At 40.8% G+C, this 19,482-nt stretch overlaps 1 protein-coding gene across 3 annotated transcripts in view; it reads left to right on the plus strand.

The window, feature by feature from the left end:
- The first annotated feature begins 223 nt into the window (after positions 1-223).
- Positions 224-19,482, plus strand: part of RFX3 (regulatory factor X3) — a 296,558-nt gene continuing 277,299 nt past the window's right edge. For all 3 annotated transcript variants that reach the window (XM_043565456.1, XM_043565459.1, XM_043565460.1), the window contains exon 1: positions 224-482. The gene's annotated coding sequence lies outside the window, so the exon portion shown is untranslated. The remainder of the gene's footprint in view (positions 483-19,482) is intronic.

Genomic DNA, 19,482 nt, shown 5'->3' on the forward strand with positions numbered 1-19,482 from the left:
TCCCCTGCTGCCTCGTCGGCGCGTGCAGCGAGCGCACCTCCGAGAGGACTCTGGGGTGACCCCCAGCCCCGGCCAAACCTAAGCGCAGCCCTCCGGGGCCCTCGCTCGGAACCCCGCCTCGCACTCCTCCCTCCGCCCCTCCCAACACCGGCCCGGGGTCGGGGCTGTCCGTCACGGTGCTGAGCCCGCCCCTTCCGGCGGCTCGCCGGGCCCGCCTCCTCCCCTCTTCCCTCCCCGCCCCTCCCCGTGCGAGTGTCTCCCTCTCCCTCTCGCTCCCTCTCTCTCTCTCCCTCTCTCTCTCTTTTGTGAGTTATAGCAACCGTTGCCTTGTGAATCAAGCGCCATAGTCACCGTAGTCCTGGCGACTGTTACCCATCAACAACAACTACTCCTCTCCTCCTCCTCCTCCTCTTCCTCCTCCTCCTCCCCACCACCACCATCTCCATCACCCACCAACAACACCACAATAATCCACAGCCAAGGTGAATATTCTTCGGTCTGTACATGTGTGTGGGAGCGTGTGGCTGCGTGTGAACGCGTGTGTCCGTGCGCGCGCGTGTGTGTGTGTGTGTGTGTGTGTGTGTGTGTCCGTGTGCGCGAGCCGAGTGTGGCTGTGCGGGGGTCTCCCTCCTGACACCGGGGGCTGCCGCTGCGGCGCCGCCGCCGCCGAGGGGCTCGGCGCCCCGGCGTGTTTACAATGGACCGAGCGCGCGGCGGCTGGCTCGGGGGTGTGGGCGCCGCGCCGCCCCGGGCCCTGGGCGGCCGCGCGTCAGGGATGGAGCGGGAGCGCCGGGGGCTGCGGAGCCGGGCGGGAGCGGGAGCCCCGGGTCCCCGGCGCGGACGGCGGAGCCCTGCCCTAGGTCCGGCTCGGAGCAGGAGGGTCAGGTGAAGCGAGGCGGCTGGCCGGCTTTCTTTCTCTCCGCTTTTCCTCCTTTCCCCCGAGCTGCTCGTTTCCTGCTGGTCGCAGAACCGAAGCAGGCGGCAGCGTGCCGGGGGGACCCCAGAGCTGGCGGGTGGTGGTGGTGGTTGTTGTTGTTGTTGTTGTTGTTCACTTGTGGGGCCTGGCTTGCGGGTTTCGTTGTCTTTACCCTCGGACGACGGGGAACTTTTCCCAGCGCCCCTTGCCTCCGCTCGTCGCCCCTCTTTGCCTTGTGCTAAAATGGGCTGCTCTCCTTTGGCCATCATCGGCTGCACGGTTTCTTGTTTCTTGTTTCTTTTCTTTTAAAACTGTGTTTTCTTTGTGCTGCAAACAGTCTTGATATCCATTCAGCACTCTTCCCTCCGCACCCCCCCCACCCCCCGCTTCTCCTCCTATCCGCCCCCCCCCACCCCCACCCCCCGACCCTTTGCACACACATTGAAACCAGGGGCCTCTTCGCTGGGCTCTTTGCTGCCCGGGAGGAGAGATTTTTTAAAACAAGTCTCTCCCCGCTCTCTTTCTTTTTTGGTGTGTGTGTGTGTGTGTGTGTGTGTGTGTGCGTGTGTGTGTGCGCGTGTGCGCGCGCGCTTGTGATTTAAACCAGATGCAGGGCATCTGTGATACTTGGGTTAGTAGTTATTGACAGTGCTTTATCCTTCCTGTGGGGGTGGGAGGGGTGGTCGTGAGGCTCCATTCCACTTTGATGCACCTCCCTCCCCGCGGTGGAGAGTGCTGACAATTTTCATTGTGGTTGGGAGACTTGGGGTGTGATAAACAGGGACAGGACCGAAGGAAGCCTTGTGAGAACTCAGTTTACGGTGTTATTTGTGACAGTTGGAGCACTTTAAAGAGTTTCTCTTTTCTTTTCTTTTCTTTTTTTTACCCCTTCTTCATCTTCTCTGTTCCTTTTCCTTTGAGAGTTGAAATTGAAGTCAAGTTGTTCATAAAGAATGTATGAAGCTTCTCAACTTGAAACGTGTGTATATTTCACTCTCTTTGTGGTTGTTAAGATCTAGGCATGTGTGTACTTAACATACGCTTTTTTGTTTACTCTTTGGGTTTTCTTTGGACAGTGACTTGGAACCTGCTGACGAGAGACAACTTTTTCCTTTTTAAGTCTTTCTTCTAAAAAAAAAAAAATCTATCTTTTCCCCCTCTGTAGCTTTGAATACTTACTAATCCTCAAGTAGTAGGCTCTTGGTTAGAGGGAGCCCAGTGTTACAGATCCTGTAAATTTGCTCATTTTTCAGCCTCACGTTTAATTGGGAGGTTATTGGGTAAAGGGTTTCATAATGAACGTGGGCTAAAACAGATACGACGTATAATGTACTGTTCTGTTTGCACATATTGAAGTTTCTAATTTGGAATTTTAAAATAACGTGTTTAAACAGTCTTCTTTCTCACAGCAAATGCATATTGATTTACCTAACAGAGCAGCCTGTGAATAATGTGACAGTGTTAATTATTCTTGAGATTGTCAATGACCAGGTTGGGTAATTGTAACGCCATTAAGGCTAATATTTTGTAAAGTGGGAGTTGGGGTTAAAAAAAAAAAAAGAAACAAACTTCTCTTTCAATTCATTTCCTTGTGAACAAGTCTTTCTCAGAGCGCTCCAATCTCTTTATATTTATTCCCCAACCTGGGTTCCATGCAAATTTCTAATACTAATTTGTTTTTGTTTTTGTTTTCTGTTCAGATGAGTGTCAAATGGCTGAACACTTTTGGGTGGTGAAGCTCCTGGGTCCCATAAACTCTCTCCAAAGTTAATAGGAGTTTTGCTGTCTTGAGACAGTTTCAGACTTTATGCCATTTACATAATAGGTTTTCAGCCAAGTTGATTATATGCTATAATATTATGGTTTAATATTTTTATTTGCAATGTCCAAGAACTTGTTCGAGGCATTTCACTTGTCACAGCTGTCTCAAGTTTTCTCTAATTGAGATTTTCCATTTACAAGTTGATTTGAGAGCAGAACTTAAATTGAATTCTATTACCCGCTTTTAAAAGCACTTAGGTGGTATAAAAGTTGCTGTTAGAGATGCTTTGAGCTCAAGTATGTCAGCATTATTCATATGGATTGAGTAAACTGTCGCCAGAAGTACTAACATAGGGCTAAATTTTAAAAGTTTAACACAAGGATGAATACTTAGCATTTAGTTTCTTCTCTCTGTGCTGGTTTTCCTTGGAAGTACTATAGTACGTATTGGCATTCTCCTGTGTTCTCAGTTTTTAGACTAAAATCTGTGAAAGTGACCATGCTATAAAACTAAAAGTGTTAAAATAGGTCTTAATTGTAACTTGTTTCCGGTAGCTAAATATCTATGATCCATTGTGCGTCATAATGCCTCTCTACATCTTTTTGATTGTTTTGCCTATAAGTTGCATTAAATGGTGTGGGCATATTTATGCAGTACATTTACACGCATAATATCCTAAGCTAAAATGCACTTGTAAAGTGCATCATTCCACAGTATTTTCATTATATGAGCTAGTTATGCCCAATTTAAAAAATAATACATTGTTTCTCTAGTATTCAGGTAGTCTTGTACTCAGGGACTCACAGGGTTTATAATGTATTCATTTAACATCCTTTAACACTAAACAGGTATTTTTTACCCTAAACAAGTTCAATATGGTAGACTTTTTCCCATTAAAAAATTAACAGAAAATGAATGAACTATTAGTCAAGATAGATTCAATGTATTTAAATGATGGTATGTTACTTTCGGTAACATGTTTTATTCTTGAGGAAGTTGATGTGAGTTATTTTCTCTAAGCTTCCAACTGAAGAAATTGGTAGATGGAATGTGTGTGTGTGTGTGTGTGTGTATGTTTAAAAGGGGGTATATAGCATCGTGTGTGAGAAGAGTTAAATTTTTTTTTTTTTTCTTGACTGGGCTTATAGGAATGTTACTTTGTTCTTGGCATCTTTAGTGAGACTATGTTACAAGAAACAACAATAACCAAGGAAGTAAGCTTTTAAATTGTGAAGAGTCTTCAAGGAAGTAAACCTTTAAATTATAAAGAGCCTGCTGGTTGGTTGTTTTTATACTGAACATTGGGCAAAAATGCTCCACTTCCAGTTACGTAAAAACAACAACAACAAAAACAACAACAACAACACCCCCCCCCCCAACTTAGTTTCCCTAATGAAATCATTTGCTTTTAACTGTTTGGTATAGATTCCCAGTGGCTGTGGCAGAACATTTGAAGTTCCTCTCTGTTCACAGGTGCATAGTGTTCCCATATTTTAGAAATCCAAGATTAAGTGGATTTGACTAAATCCAGCTTGTTAGGGACAGATGGCTGCTTTAAACAGGTGTCATTTTCATTTCTAGCGCATTGTGTTGGGACTTGTAGAGGTTCACAAAGGGCTATCTGAAGCAGGTGGCATCCTTTGCTTTGTCCTTAGTGAAATATACTTTCGGAGTTAATTATTTTCCTAGGAAGTTTTTTTTTTTAAGTAAAAGTTTTGAACTATTCAAGTTAAGATTCGTAATTTAATTAAAATGACTTTTATTTCTGATTATCATTCTATTTTCACACTGTATAAGTTGTAAATCCTTTCACAAAACAACTTAAAAATTCTTAAAAGTAATCGTATATTCACTTTGAATCCAGAAAAAAGTACTCTGGAACATTTTACACCGTCAGTCAGGTTTATCTGAAACGAAAAGCCAAAGCAGATTTAAATAAAGTGAAATTTGGTTAACATGACAACTTTTGTGATGTCATATTTAAAGAATTTTTTTTGACAGCGTTATTTTAATGAGTGGTAAATGTTGGAAACCAGTATTTTGTTTGTTCATTATTTTAAATCTTTTTAATTGAAAACATTTTCCTGACCTCCTCCAGTTAGTTGTTTCTGTAACATTTTTAAGTGGTCTTTTTAAATGCAAATTGTTTTTAAGCATTAATGTTTAAAAATATGTACCAGAGTAAATAAAAGGGTATCAACCTATTGATTTCTAAGGTTCATTTTTACTTTGATTCTATCCCTTTTTTTGTGGTAATTTTATACATCTTATAACAGATGCACCAGGGGGTGCTATGCTGTTTGCAGCAATGAGATTATCATCACCACAAATGTGAACTGATTAGAACTTTTATTTAAAGAAAAAATTTTAATTATATATGCATTCAAGCATATAATAGCCTTATTTCTATGGAGCTTAAATTTAATATACTATGTTAATTGGCAATTTTGTATCAGAGCCTCTTTCTGTTTGGCTAGGATAATATATATTAGCACAACATAAAATATCGAGACTGATCTGTTTGGCATAGTTTGAATGTCGGCATTAGTCCTTTAGGTACGGACATTGGTCCTGTTCGTACGCAGGTGTATCTGTCTCTGTCTCAAAAATTTCAGTTAACTTGAGAATCACACGGTTTGGGCAGTATGGCTCTGGGCTCTGTAGATTTGGTGTTGTTGGCACACATCAACGTATTGTCTGTGTATATATATATATATATTTTTTAATGTTTGTGGATTTTTGAGAGAGACAGAACATGAGTGAGGGAGGGGCAGAGAGAGAGGGAGACACAGAATCTGAAGCAGGCTCCAGGCTCTGAGCTTTCAGCACAGGGCCCGACAATGGGTCTCAAACCCATGAACTGTGAGATCATGACCTGAGCCGAAGTCGGACGCTTAACTGACTGAGCCACCTAGGCACCCCTACATATTGTATATTCTTAAAACATTTTTGTATGGCATAATTAATGCTATGCTTTTATTGTATGATTTTTTTTTTTATAAAATTTTTTTTTTTCAACATTTATTTATTTTTGGGACAGAGAGAGACAGAGCATGAACGGGGGAGGGGCAGAGAGAGAGGGAGACACAGAATCGGAAACAGGCTCCAGGCTCTGAGCCATCAGCCCAGAGCCTGACGCGGGGCTCGAACTCACGGGCCGCGAGATCGTGACCTGGCTGAAGTCGGACGCTTAACCGACTGCGCCACCCAGGCGCCCCTATTGTATGATTTTTAAAAAAACTACCTCAAACATGTGAGTGGTAGTAATAGTTGTTGGACTAATTGAATCAAGAACAGTAATAATATTAAAATTGTCTGGAGAATTCAGCCCCCACTTGATGCTGTTGGAGTAGTCTTGTTTGAAAATTTAATTTGGCTTTATTATCTAAGAACTTTTAGATTTTCTGACTTGCCCTGTGCCATATACTTCTAAATTAGAAGTGGTTGGGTATTGTTTTCTCTGCATTTAGTGTGAGGTTTTTGTTTTTTTTTTTAATGTTGCATATTTATATTTGAGAGAGATAGAGACAGAGTGTGAGCTGGGGAGGGGCAGAGAGAGGGGGAGACACAGAATCGGAAGCAGGCTCCAGGCTCTGAGCTGTCAGCACGGAGCCAGATGCAGGGCTCGAACTCACGAACCACGGGATCATGACCTGAGCCGGAGTCAGACACTTCACTGACTGAGCCACCCAGATGCCCCTAGTGTAGCGAGAATTTTTAAGGGGAACTATAGAATCCAGTCTTTGGGCCCTTCTAGCATCATTGACTTTCTTCTGTCAGCAGTATATACTCCAAAAGACAAACATTGAGACAGGGGTAGCCAGCGTCTTTCTCAAGTAAGCTTAGAAAGGTCTATCATATAAGCTTTTCTGTTCAGATAATAGATGTATGGGTTGATCTATACTATTATCCCATATTTAACTACAATCAGCAAAATGTGATATGTTTCAGAGTACCTTTATAAGAGATAGTAAGTACTTCATGTGTTGGAATGTCAAAGAACCAGAAACATCAAGAGAGAATAACTGATTGATGGTGTACCCGAGAGCAGGGAAGGGGCAGAGAGAGAGGGGAGGAGAGAGAATCCCAAGCAGCGCTGTCAGCAGGGAGCTGGGACTTGAACCCAGGAACAGTGAGATCATGACCTGAGCGAATGAACCACCCAGGTGCCCTGAGAGCAACTGTTTTTAAATACTAGTTTTGTTAAAATAGGTTAGGCATTTTTCTTTTACAGTGTGGTTTTACGGTTTACCAATTAGTTTCTGCCACTAAGATTTTTTTTTTAATGTTTATTTTTGAGAGAGAGAGAGAGAGAGACAGAGTGTGAGCGGGGGTGGGGCAGAGAGAGGGGAAGACATAGAATCTGAAGCAGGTTCCAGGCTCTGAACTGTCAGCACAGAGCCCCGCGGGGCTCCAGCTCACCAGCCATGAGGTCATGACCTGAGCTGGAGTTGCTTACCTGACTAAGCCACCCAGGTGCCCCAAGATTTTTAAAGTATATTTATGATGTTTTAAAACCTTTATTTTTGAAGTTTTATTTTTCATATCAAAGTATAGGATGCACTTAATGAAAACAAATCAGTTAAAAAAAATGAAATATATTTAGAGTATCAAATTGGTATGTATTTTGTTCTTTAAATAAATTGATGGGATAAGTAAACTGGTTAAGAACACAGGCTTTGGGGTCAGATTTCAGATGATCTTATTAGCTGTGAGGCCTTGGACAAGTTATTGAGCTTAACTTGCCTCAGTTTTCTCATCTGAAAAACAGGATCCACCTTACCAGCCTTATGGGGTTTTGTGGAGATTAAAGATAATTCTTGTAAGATGCTTTGCTCAGTATTTGATACAGAATACATGATCAATATGCGTTGATTCTTACTATTGGAGAATACTGAGAAGATGCCCGTTCAAATCTTTTTCCCACCTAAGAATTCTTTTAATATGTTCCTGATCACTTCAGTGGCCCCTAAGTGTTGAAAGATTTTGCCCTCATTAAATAATTATTCTCTCCTCCCCTACTTTTAAAAATAAAGACAAAAATCGATCACAGGTTTGGATTACTTTTTGATAACCAGTCTTGCTATTCCACTGAATTAATAGGATGTTAGCCCAAAGTTGTATTTTAGTTCAACTCTGCAGCCTTACAACAATGGCATTCTTCTACATTTTTAAAAATGTTTTTACTTTATTTTTTGAGAGAGAGCATGTGCAAGTGGGGGATGGGTGGGGGGGGAGGACAGAGGATCCTAATCTTGCTCTGTGCTCACAGCAGTGAGCCTGATGCCGGGCTCGAACACACAAACCGTGTGAGATCATGACCTGAGCTGAAGTCGGACGCTCGACTCACAGAGCCACCCAGGCGCCCCTTCCTACATTTGGACAACTCTCCTGGTCCAGAGATCTCACACTGAGAACTAATAATGCAGCATTTCATATACTCTTAGAGGATTCCCATTGTCCATTTCATTGCCCAATTTATATTTTCTTTTGCACACGTTATACATGAGTTCATTTGAGAACATTTTGTACTGTATTTATAGACTTAGTATAAAATGTTGTCATTAATGTATAATGGCAATAAATAGCTGTATAAAGATGAGTTCATCAAAGAATTATTCCACAATTTCATAATGCACTGCTTGGAATTGTTCTCTAAGGGTAGAGAAATGTGTGAGGTCACCATTTGTGGACCTATAGCAACAAGTAATTTTGGAATAATTTGCCAGCCCTAATCTTGAGCTATAAAGCAACCTTGGAATGTTATGCAGTAAAACGTAATGTGAAATTATAGAGGAAAAAATGTCACTTTGGCTCCCTTTCTTTGGCGATTAGAGATGTTTAAAGAAACATTTTAGTCAGCTACTATCTCTGAAGTTGCTATTTAGTAATTTGCTATGTGTCTTTTTTCCTAAGCATTTTGACTGACAATGATTTTTTCGTTTCGTTTTAGAGTGATCTAGATAGTCCTGATCTTTCTTGACCTGGAAATGTGAGTTATACATCCCAGTTAAAGTTTACTCAGTACTGCGCCTCATTTTTTTTTCCCTGAAGCCTTTTTATAAATAGTGGGTTTTTGCCTGCCTCCCTTGTCTCACCTGTTCTCACTCTCCCCATCCCTGTTAAGTGTTTAATTATATGACTCCCTTTCCATTCTTTTTTATAGATAATTAGGCTGATATATATAAAATAAGCAGACTCTCAGCTCAGCCATCTCCTCTGCATCTTTTCTTCAGTGAATTTCGCACACATTTTAAAAGGAACTTATGGGGAAAAGCTAGGAAACGTGACTTAGGCGGCAAGGTTATACCATCGTCATTTTCTTACGAGTTCTGTCTGTCTGACTGCCCTCTTGAACAAACGCATCTCCTTGTTGCACTAATGATGTAACCCGAGCATGATTTTGCTCCGGGAGGCTCCCTTCCTCGTCTTGGCTATGCACTGGCCTCTGGCTAAGCACTTGAGTTTAAATGTCTAGTCCAGCCCCAAAAGATTATGTTTGCACATCACATATGTCTGTCCATTGCTGACTCTTAATCCCTGGAAACTTCTTTCTCACGACTCTTAAGAGACGCCGTAATGCCCTTTCAGTACCGCTTGCCTTTGCTTTGCCCAGTCGGGACCACCAGAGGATGTTGATGCTTCCTGTTGAGGCAAAAATGGGTAAGGGCTAATCGGAGCTGAGCCCAGGAAAACTAAGAGCGAGGCAGCTAGCCTGGAAGTAAAGGTGTACTAGCTGGTGATGGGCGACATTGCTGAGGAGGAATGTGGAAGGAGAAAGAAGAGAGGGCGATGGGGCTGGGAAACAAAGCCCTCAAAAGTGCCAGCCGAAGGAAGATAAAGCAGAGAAAGCAAGGTCTGTTCTGGTACTCAGGTTGCCACTAAGTGCCAGACCTTAGGCTAGTCACGTAAACCCTCTGGGTCTCAGTTTCTCCATCTGTAAAATGAAGCAGTAGGCCTGTGCGATCTCTCTAGCCCTCTGAGCAGTAGTCGGTGCTTCCGTGGCGAGATTGGCACCAAAGGGAAATGTTACCAATAACAGAGAGCCGGGAATTGATACTTCCTTTCCCGATGGACTGAAAGGCTAGCCTGTGCTTGCCCATTCTTTCTTTTGGTGAGAACAGCAGAGAAAGCAAATCCGGAGTCTGGGTCTAGCACGACGGCCACACCGCTGACCCAGCCTCAGAAGGTCCCACCATTTCGGTGGCCCCCGTGGGGAGCGGTGGCCAAGTGCCCTGGTTTCCTCACCCACATAGGAATTAGCTGAGTCTCACAGCCCGAGCTCCTGCCGAGCCGGCTCCTCTCTGTGTGTGTGTGCCAGACAAGAGTCTGACAGTTGGGGCTCCTGCCTGTTGCTCACCAATGAAATATTTAAAACAGGACATAATTTCCCAAGTCTGTGGACAGGCAGTTCGACGGAGGGAGAGAAAGGGACGGAGGATAATGTGAGCTGTCCCATCAAAAGAAATAAAAATTTAGATTTCTGTTTATCTCATTTTTCAGCATTTGTTCCCCAGTTATTATAGCCTTGACTTTTTCTTCTCTTCATGCTATTCAGCTGCTTTTGAAAAGAACTGAAGTCCTGTCAAGGAGTCTGGGCGAGTGCCTTTGGATTACTTTGGGGCCCCGCTCAGGGGGGGCCTTCCCCCTCACTCATGCTCGTATTCTTTTCTGTCTTTTCCACTGGTGATCCCTACTGCTCCCCCTCCCCGCCCCGAATGTTGTTTATGTTTACATAACCATTTTTTAAAAATTCAGGTTTGATGGCAGGAAAAATATTGTGTCTTTTGGCCAAGAAGTGTGCATTTTCATAACATTTTACTTTAATGGTAATGTGGCAACCAGACTCAAGATTGTAGAGCATTGCAGAGTGTGGAAGGAAGCATTCTTTGCATGAGTTCAAGATAAGTCTTATGCTCTGCTGGATGTCCCCTCTTTTACCGATCTGATAAGCGTATGAGAGATTAAAAGATTGTAATTGTTGCTTTTAAGACGACTTTTTTGAATGGTCATTTTTATTGATTTATAGAAACCTAGTTAAGTGTGTGAACTGCATCCCGATTGCAGCGGTTTTTAATATTTTGTAATTTCAAATGTAATAACTGTCATTCTTTTTTTAAAATTTTTTTAATGGTTATTTATTTTTGAGAGAGACAGAGTGTGAGCAGGGGAGGGGCAGAGAGGGAGGGAGACACAGAATCTGAAACAGGCTCTAGGCTCCCAGCTGTCAACACAGAGCCCGACGCAGGGCTCAAACTCACAAACTGTGAGATCACGACCTGAGCCGAAGTCAGATGCTCAACTGACTGAGCCACCCAGGCACCCCTAACTATCATTCTTAAACATGTATCTGACCCTGTTTTGTCTTGGTCAGCTTAGTTTGTTTTAATATGCAAAACCGTTTTAGAAAGTCCTTGCTTGTCACTAAGGTTTCTCTCTTCTTTGCTGTATTTGTGAGGAGGTAGATGAGGGAGAATACTGGAGAGAGGCAGGAAGAAGAGATACATTTACAAATCATATCCTGTTTGCATTGTTAAACACCTGTGCATTGCGTACTCTGTGCGGTTATTTTTCCTGGACTGCCAACCTTTGGTGGGGGTAGGGTGGGAATTGGAGGCATGGGCAGGGGCAGCCAGAGGTGGCCCAGCTGATCCAGTGGTTCTTCCCAGTTCTCTTTCCTTTTCTGCTGTAGTATTGTGCAGACTATATGTGCTTTTGTGAGGATAGGTGTCTTATTTATGTTTGTCGGTGATCCTTTCCTCCTAAAGGCTGACTGTATCTATCTATGTCTATCCCTTAGTACATTGGTGGATATGCAGTGATATCCTTCTACGGAGCCTGTATTGTGATTTGGTTGTGCACAGCTTTTTAGAAAGGTGGGAATAAAAGAAAGGAGTATTGAGAAGATCTAGTCTGTGTGGCAGATAATGGAAATGATGCCTTACATCTACCTCTCTACATTTTGCTTTGGGTAGATTGTTTCCTGAAAGTATTTTTTGCAGTAGAACCTCGGTTTTTTCCCCTTGTGCCTATTTAGGCTGACATTTTAAAGAACCAAAGAGTATAATCTGTCACATCAGGCTTTCGCCGATTGGCATCTGATTATATCTGGTGACGGTCTTGGAGATGAGTTTTAATGAAATGTCAGTGTAAAGGTCATTAATAAAAAACACACAAAGAGATACTATATTAGTGATCTTAATAACGCCTTTATCATTTTAAATGTACAATGTGTATTTTGACGAGCCACAGTGAAAACCCACTACACAGACACCACGTAAAGTTAGATTCTTTGTTTTATGTCAGGATCGTATTGCATGGTTCTAAAGAATGTTTTAAAACATTTGGTGTATAAAGTTACTTTATGTTTGTGGGGTGTACCTACGTTAAGAAAAATGAAATTTGGCTTATATATTGTGTTTTGTCCATATATGTGTTTGTGTGTAGACCTTTAGAAAGTCATTTTTATTTATGTTTTGTTTGCAATTTTGGAACTTGTATCAGTAGGACTGTTGCCCGCTAGCTTTTGCATTGCACACATCTTGTAATGGTATTGGAACCACTCCACTGCTGTTTTCTCGAAGCAAGGAATATTGGGGGAAATATTTAACTTAAGTTCTTTGAATGACCATTGTGTGATTTGGGAAACAACTTTTTATAGTGCCTCACATTATGTGATGGTTTGTAGAGACTACCTTTAGTTAACAAAGGCCATGAATGCCGAAGTTGAATTAATTATAGTTAGAGACAAAAATTGTAATTCCTTCCAATTATAGCAGATTAAGATATTATGTGGCTGGATCAACATTTGATCTGTTCCTTTATTTTTAGAAGTCTGCTGAGTTTTGAAATTTAAAACCTTTTAAATAATGTTGAATGAGTAGAGCTCTATAATAGATGTGGATTTCTATTTCAGCATAGGTTTGAGAGCCATATGGCTTGGAAATGAGGTAGAATTTTGTTTTGGAAATTGGAAGGGGATGCATTTTAATATTTTGATTGCATGAGACCTGCTTGGGCATTTATTAGTTTTGCTAGAAACACAGGTGACACAGACCGGAGATGTCGATCGGAGTATATGTGAGAGAGGGTCATCGTAGCGATCCTGAAACTTCACTCACCTCCAGTCCTGCTGCCCTTGATCAACTTTGCAGTAAAAGCTTCCTTTTTGGAGAAAATAGCTTTCTCTGTTCTACTATATTTTTGTTAATTCACATTGCTGTCTGGAATTTCCCAATCCCACAGCACGGTCTTGTGTGACGCATTATACATGAGCTTTGGAAGTTCCAGTTTACCTTTTGGTTTACAGACCTTAGAAAGAATGCCAAGAGATGACACCCAATGCCCAGAACAACACCTTGATCTGAAGGAATGGGGTAAGAATGAGGGTAAATCGGGGCAGGATCATATAATTGGAAAAGGTAGAGTATGAACTAAATGATTAGTATGGTGTAGAGAAAAAGAAGGGTCATTTTAAGGGCTGTGTAAACCCCGTCTGCCATATTCAGTGTGTATCTAACAATATTACCACCACTGCTGTTAACATTATTTCTGATATTTGATTCAAAAACATGCTAGGAGAGGCCTCAGAGAATTGGGTACGTTTGTCTGTAAGCTTGTAGTTCTCCACTATTGCCCTTTAGCTTTATTTTTGGGTGAGGAATTAAAGAGTTTATATCAATTTGTATTTAGGGCCAATACTATTTTGGTTAATTTAGGAATCCTGAAGACTCAGATTTCCATTGGGTTTTAGGGAGCATTTAAAAAAAAATTTTTTTTAACGTTTATTTATTTTTGAGACAGAGAGAGACAGAGCATGAACGGGGGAGGATCAGAGAGAGAGGGAGACACAGAATCTGAAACAGGCTCCAGGCTTTGAGCGGTTAGCACAGAGCCCGACGCAGGGCTCGAACTCATGGACCGCGACATCATGACCTGAGCCGAAGTCGGACGCTTAACCGACTGAGCCACCCAGGCGCCCCTTAGGGAGCATTTTGAAAGAAGAGAGAGAAATAAAGTATTAGACCAAAATGACATATTCCCAGCTACGTGAACATATTATTTAATGTTTGAAATTGTGGAAGTCTACAAAGATGACAAGAGCTGATATTTGGGAATCTTGAAGCCCAAAAAAGGAAAGGTAGAAGAAGTTACTGAAAATGCAGTTAGATGAAATTAGTGGAGACTTTTAGAAGAGAGATTAAGATAAAGTGGATAAATCAAAGTACGAATGGTGACATAATTGGCTGGAGGAACAGTCATTGTTTTTGCCTTATTGTGATTTTAACTAATAGGAGACGCTTGTACTTTGTTGAAAATATAATATTTTGATGAAAATATTTATCGTAAGTCTGTGGGACCTTTGTTACTGCTTGGGGTTGTACTTCATGTTGTATATAGAAAAGCATGAAATTGAGATGTGTCCATTTCCTCATAATTATTTTATTATTATGAAGTTATATGTGAAACATCCAAAATGAATATATTCAGCTGGGATTTCATTAGCATATCTGATATCTAAAGCACTTTCCATTTGGGAAGCCAATAGGTAGTGGAAAACTGTACACTATAAATGTATGTATATATAATTAAAACTTTCTTATTTTGGGATTTTTAAAACATACTGAAGTAGAGAGAAAAGCATAATGAACCCCCTGTGCTCATCACACATATTTAATAATTAGTACCGTCTATTCTTAAAGCTATACCATTTGAAATATTTGTTTATTGAAATAAACTTGAACCCCTCTTTATTCTGTGTTTCTCTGAAAAAAATTAAATTTGTTGACCAAGACTCAATGTAGGCTTGAAAAGATGCTTACATTATGTTGAAGACAAAATATTTAAGAGTGATTGATCTTCATCAATCTTCCTGTTATTTTTTTCTCAGCACAGCATTTCTAAATCAGGAAGTTTGTTCTCAGTTATTTGTCAGGTGTTTTGCTTAGTAATTCCAGGCTCTCCTACTTGAAATTTGACCTGTCGTTATAAAGGCGGCAAGCCCAAGGACAGTAGCTCATGTTTGCAGGACACAGGAAGACAGCTGTGTGAGACACACCCCTCAGAGGTGCAACCGTGTTTGTCTTTTGTACATCACTCTTTTGACTTGTGTGTAGGGAGATTGGATGAACTGTGACAAGCCACTTTGTAAGTTGCCAAGAGAAGAGACCAGCCACTAAGATACTCCCTTCAGAGTTAGCTGCTCGGTTGTGGGATGTAATGGCCTATCTATAAAGAGAGAGCCATCCATTGGTGACAGTGGATGTCCTGATAACTTAGGACATCAGTCACAGCAGGTTAATGTTGACTGAAGTCAGGTGTGAAAGAAGCATATTTTCCAATGCTAGAGTCTATAGCCAAAAAAAAAAAAAATCCATTATTCATGTTGGAAATTATTCTGTAATGAGCAGACTAATATGTATAACAAACAATGATTAATGGCATTTTAATAAACAGCACAAAATGTAGACCTAAATCTCGTTACTTGAAAGCAGAGTTTTCTTGTTGTTTAATTAGATGAATAAGGCACGAAGGAGTAAATTCATTACATTAAATAACGCCTGCATTTTTTGGTTATGTAACTTTAATTGCTAAACTTCTCTCTGATCCAGAAGGTTCCATAGAAATGTATATTACTTCATAAAATATTTTGGCAGTCTTTTAAAATATTTCTACTACGGGGTTATTGCTAGCCAGACAGAGTGGTAAAGTGATACACTAATTAAACGATCTGATCCCATAGCTAAAATACCATTTCTTTTCTCCAAGGGTTGTAGTTAATTCCTTCTGCCATTAGGAAATATCTAAGTTATAGGTCCTAGTAACATCTAAATGATCAGATTCTCACATATTTAAGCTTTCCAAAAGCAGATAGAAGATGTGACGTATACAAGAGAATGCCACTATAAAGCTTAATTAGCCAGTGTTTGAACAAAACAAATGTAACCCTGCAAAACAAAAGATGATGGAATACGTGTTAATTTCATTAATATTTATAGAGGATTGTATTATGAACTTAATGCAACATCAGTGTAAACATTATTTGTAATAATGTTTTCTGTGATTTTTATTATTTTACATTCAATACAGTGTCAATAAAAGCACTGGTAATTTAGTTCTAGTGTTGAAAGGTTAAAAAAAAATTGACTCCCGTTCCATTTATGTCACATGACGTCATTTAGAAACAAGCCATTTCCAATGTGAAAAGTGTAATCTTGGTCCTCTTACTCCGCATGGGAATAACTCCCCATTAGCAGACAACTTAATATTCTAATTTGGAAGAACACCATAGAAGAACTTTGTTCAGGAATTGGTATTTCAGAACCCGACCCTGTTTTTGTGGAGCCGCTAGGTCTTTGGGTCTGGAGCTGGAACCTCAGACCCCCTAGGATAAGTGCCTTCTTCCCTCAGGGGATCACCTCCAGCCTCTCTACCTGTTTCTGTTTAACTGCTCTACTGTCTTCCTCTTCAGCCCCCTTCCTTCGTCTGTCTCTGCACAGCTGACCCAGAGGGGCATCCAGGCTGCTCCGGGAGAGATTAAAGAGGTGACAAAGTCTGTCGCTGGAGTTACACATGCTTCCAAATGGCACAAATATGTGGGATTCCAGTGGAGACATAATTAGGATGTTTTATTTTAGAATCCGAACTTTTAAGCTGGAACAGATTTTGGAGGTTATTTAGGCCAATCCCCTCCTCTGCCCACCCTCCACCCCCCTTATTTTATTTTTTTTCTAGAAAAAGCATTAAAGTTTTATAATTGTGTAAGGTTTGAGTAAATGTCTTAATTTTTTATTATTTCCAGCTGTAGGTTTTGGCATACTGGCCATTCCTTAATTACTTTGTTTTAGAACGACATAGAAATAAAATTTTTCAATATTTTCCCAAATCACAAGTAGGCTGTATATTAAGGGGAAATATATTTGCTAGACTTTTTTTTAAAAGGAATGTTATATTTTTATCCCTATCGTTGTATTTCTCCTTGCTGGTTGCTGCATGTTAGTGACCTGTGTCGTAATGAATGTATTCGTGTAAATAATTCTCCCACTGGGCACGCACCTCTTTACTGTTTTGAGGGTAAGGGTGATTTTAATCATTCTAAAGATTGTTGTAAAAATCCGGTGGATTATTAATTTTAAAAACTGAAACAGTGTTTCCTGTAGGTCATTCTTCCAGGACAGAAGTGAAATGCTGGCCGCTGATGTCGGTGGTACAAGCTGAGACTTGCCCAGGCTGGGCGTTAAAGGTGTTGCAGCGCTCAGAGAGCCGGCGGAATGAGCCAGGGGCCTGCCCGGTGTTCCATAGCAACCAGAGGCAGCCCCAGCAGCCATGCTATTGTATGACTTCTTGTTTTCTTAATCTGGATTTTTGGAAGGATATGCTGTTTACTGATTAATAGTAGGAGACTGGCAGGAATAAGTAATTACCAAGATTTTGTCGTGTGTGTGTGTGTGTGTGTGTGTGTGTGTGTGTGTGTTATGTAAGTACATCTATGAGGTCACACTTAGTTTTGGTATCCTGTTTTGTGAGAAAGGTGCCCAATTGGAGCACCAACCCTATTGGTTATTTGAAACGACCCATCGAAGACAGACCAAGAAAATAGCAAACAAATGAACTTTCTAGCAGTAATCTGATGCTCTTCCCAGCCTCATTTGTGGTACCAGAGCTGAAAGGATACATTTATATAAAACAGGAGTAGGTTTCCTATAGGGGAAAACCATTTGTCATTTGCTCTTAACAAGGTAAGTCCCCATGGACAGACCTTTCTTGTAAAACTGTTCCCTTTGGATTTATCTTCACCTTCAATAAAAACGGAGGTGCGATAAACAAAGGAATGATGAAATATTAGTTAGCTCTTGCACTTTGCCTAGAAGTTCCTCATTCTCTGTCTTGAGGAGTTTTTAAAAATCTAATGCTGTTGTTTCATCTGAATGGAGAGACTGAGAATACAGTGCATTAAACAATTTTCTTTCTGTTAAATGAAGAAAAGGGTTGGTTTGTTTGCTTGTTTTGTTTCTTTTTTGGGAGGGGCTGGGGGAGATTCAAATCATTTCCTTTTAGAGTTAACTATATTCCTGATCTGCCGGTGAACCTACTGGCTGGAACGAAAAATACAAGTATTGAGAGTGTAATTCATATTAAGAGAGAGAGCGCTAGCTAGATCCTGGGAAGTCTTCAACTGAGATTTGAATGCAGAGATTCAGTTACTGTAGTAACTAAATACTAGGCTGCTGTATTTGTTGGATGTAAAGAGGAAGAATCTGAAACATGGAATATATTCTTAGTATCTTATGAAATTACAATCTGGTTAAAATTTTACTTAAAGTGTTTCTAAATATGGATTAATAAAATCCTCTAAAAAGAAGGTATTTTGGATGTTTTCAGATAGCCCAGAGTTTTAGGCTTCTTCAGCATCTTTTAGGGTTCCTCATCAAAATCATGTAAGAAATATGTATTGAGTGCTGTGAAACTACCACAGTGCTGCGAGGAGAAGCTTACAGTCTAGTGTACATTTTCAAGTTTGTGTTTCACCACCTGCCCTGTAGATTCTCTTTTCTGGCCAGCCTGGCGTATGGTGGTGTGTGATTGGGTAAGAGCCTGACTTCAGAATGAACAGTCCTGGGTTTGAATTTCAGCTCTGCTACTGATTATTAGTTTACCCTTAGGCAGATTACTTGAACTCTGTGAAATAGGGCTAATACAATCGACCTTAAAAGATCGTTTCAAAGATCACATCGCAGGACACAGGCAAACAGCACTGTGTCTGACATTTCAGTGCTGAGTCCGTGGCGATTGCTGTTACTCCCCTAGGGTCACTTGAATTCTGCCCTGTCCTTTCCCTTCTCCACAGTTCTCATGCTTTAGTGTACTTAGGCTATGTTTCCCACCCTAGTTAAATTCATCTTTCCTAAATTAGAGTGGTTCCTAACTTGATGAGTTCACTTCTGATGAAGGCCTTACCAACCCTGGCACTGATTGGGAATTGTGATTTAGATTTTTGTAAACATTGGATCTTTCCAAATTGTTTATAAGCTTCCTGAGGGCAGAAGACGGCACAATGGTTTCTTTACCTCAGCACAAAACCCAATGTCCTTTCCCAGTAGAAGTAATCGATGAGTAATTACTAAATCTCAGATTATCTTCATCTCTAATCAAATTATAGAAAACCGATTTAATGGGGCGCCTGGGTGGCTCAGTCGGTTAAATGGCAGACTCGTGATTTCCGCTCAGGTCATGATCTCACAGTTTCTTGAGTTTGAGTTCTGCATCTGTGCTGACGGTGTGGGAGCCTGCTTGGGATTTTCCCTCTCTCTCTTCCCCTTTGCTGCTTGCACTCTGTCTCCCTCAAAACTAATAAATAAACTAAAAAAACCAAAACATTTAACCATTTTTGATTTTGTCTAACCTTGGTTTTATAATGACCATTAGAGCAATGCAGTTTTTTATTCCAAATGGATTTACTTCGTAGTGTTTTTTTAAAAAGTGTATTTATTTTGAGAGAGAAAGAGGGGCAGAGGGTGGGGGGGGGGGAGAGAATACCAAACAGTCTTCGCACGGTCAGCCTGGAGCATCAGGCTGCTCCAAACAACAAGATCATGAACTGAAATCAAGAGTTGGATGCCCAACCGACTGAGCCACCCAGGCACCTTTGTTTACTTCGTATTTTTAAAAACTGGACTTAATGTCATAAATTCATGAATTTTGTATATTTCTTCCTATACAGCATCATATGGTAGTTTTGGGCTGGCCTTAGGTTTCTTTCCCTCTCACCATTTCAAATGACATTTTGTGAAGTAACTCTGTAGGT

The sequence above is a fragment of the Prionailurus bengalensis genome, chromosome D4, assembly GCF_016509475.1.
Source record: "Prionailurus bengalensis isolate Pbe53 chromosome D4, Fcat_Pben_1.1_paternal_pri, whole genome shotgun sequence".
NCBI classification, from domain to species: Eukaryota; Metazoa; Chordata; class Mammalia; order Carnivora; family Felidae; genus Prionailurus; species Prionailurus bengalensis.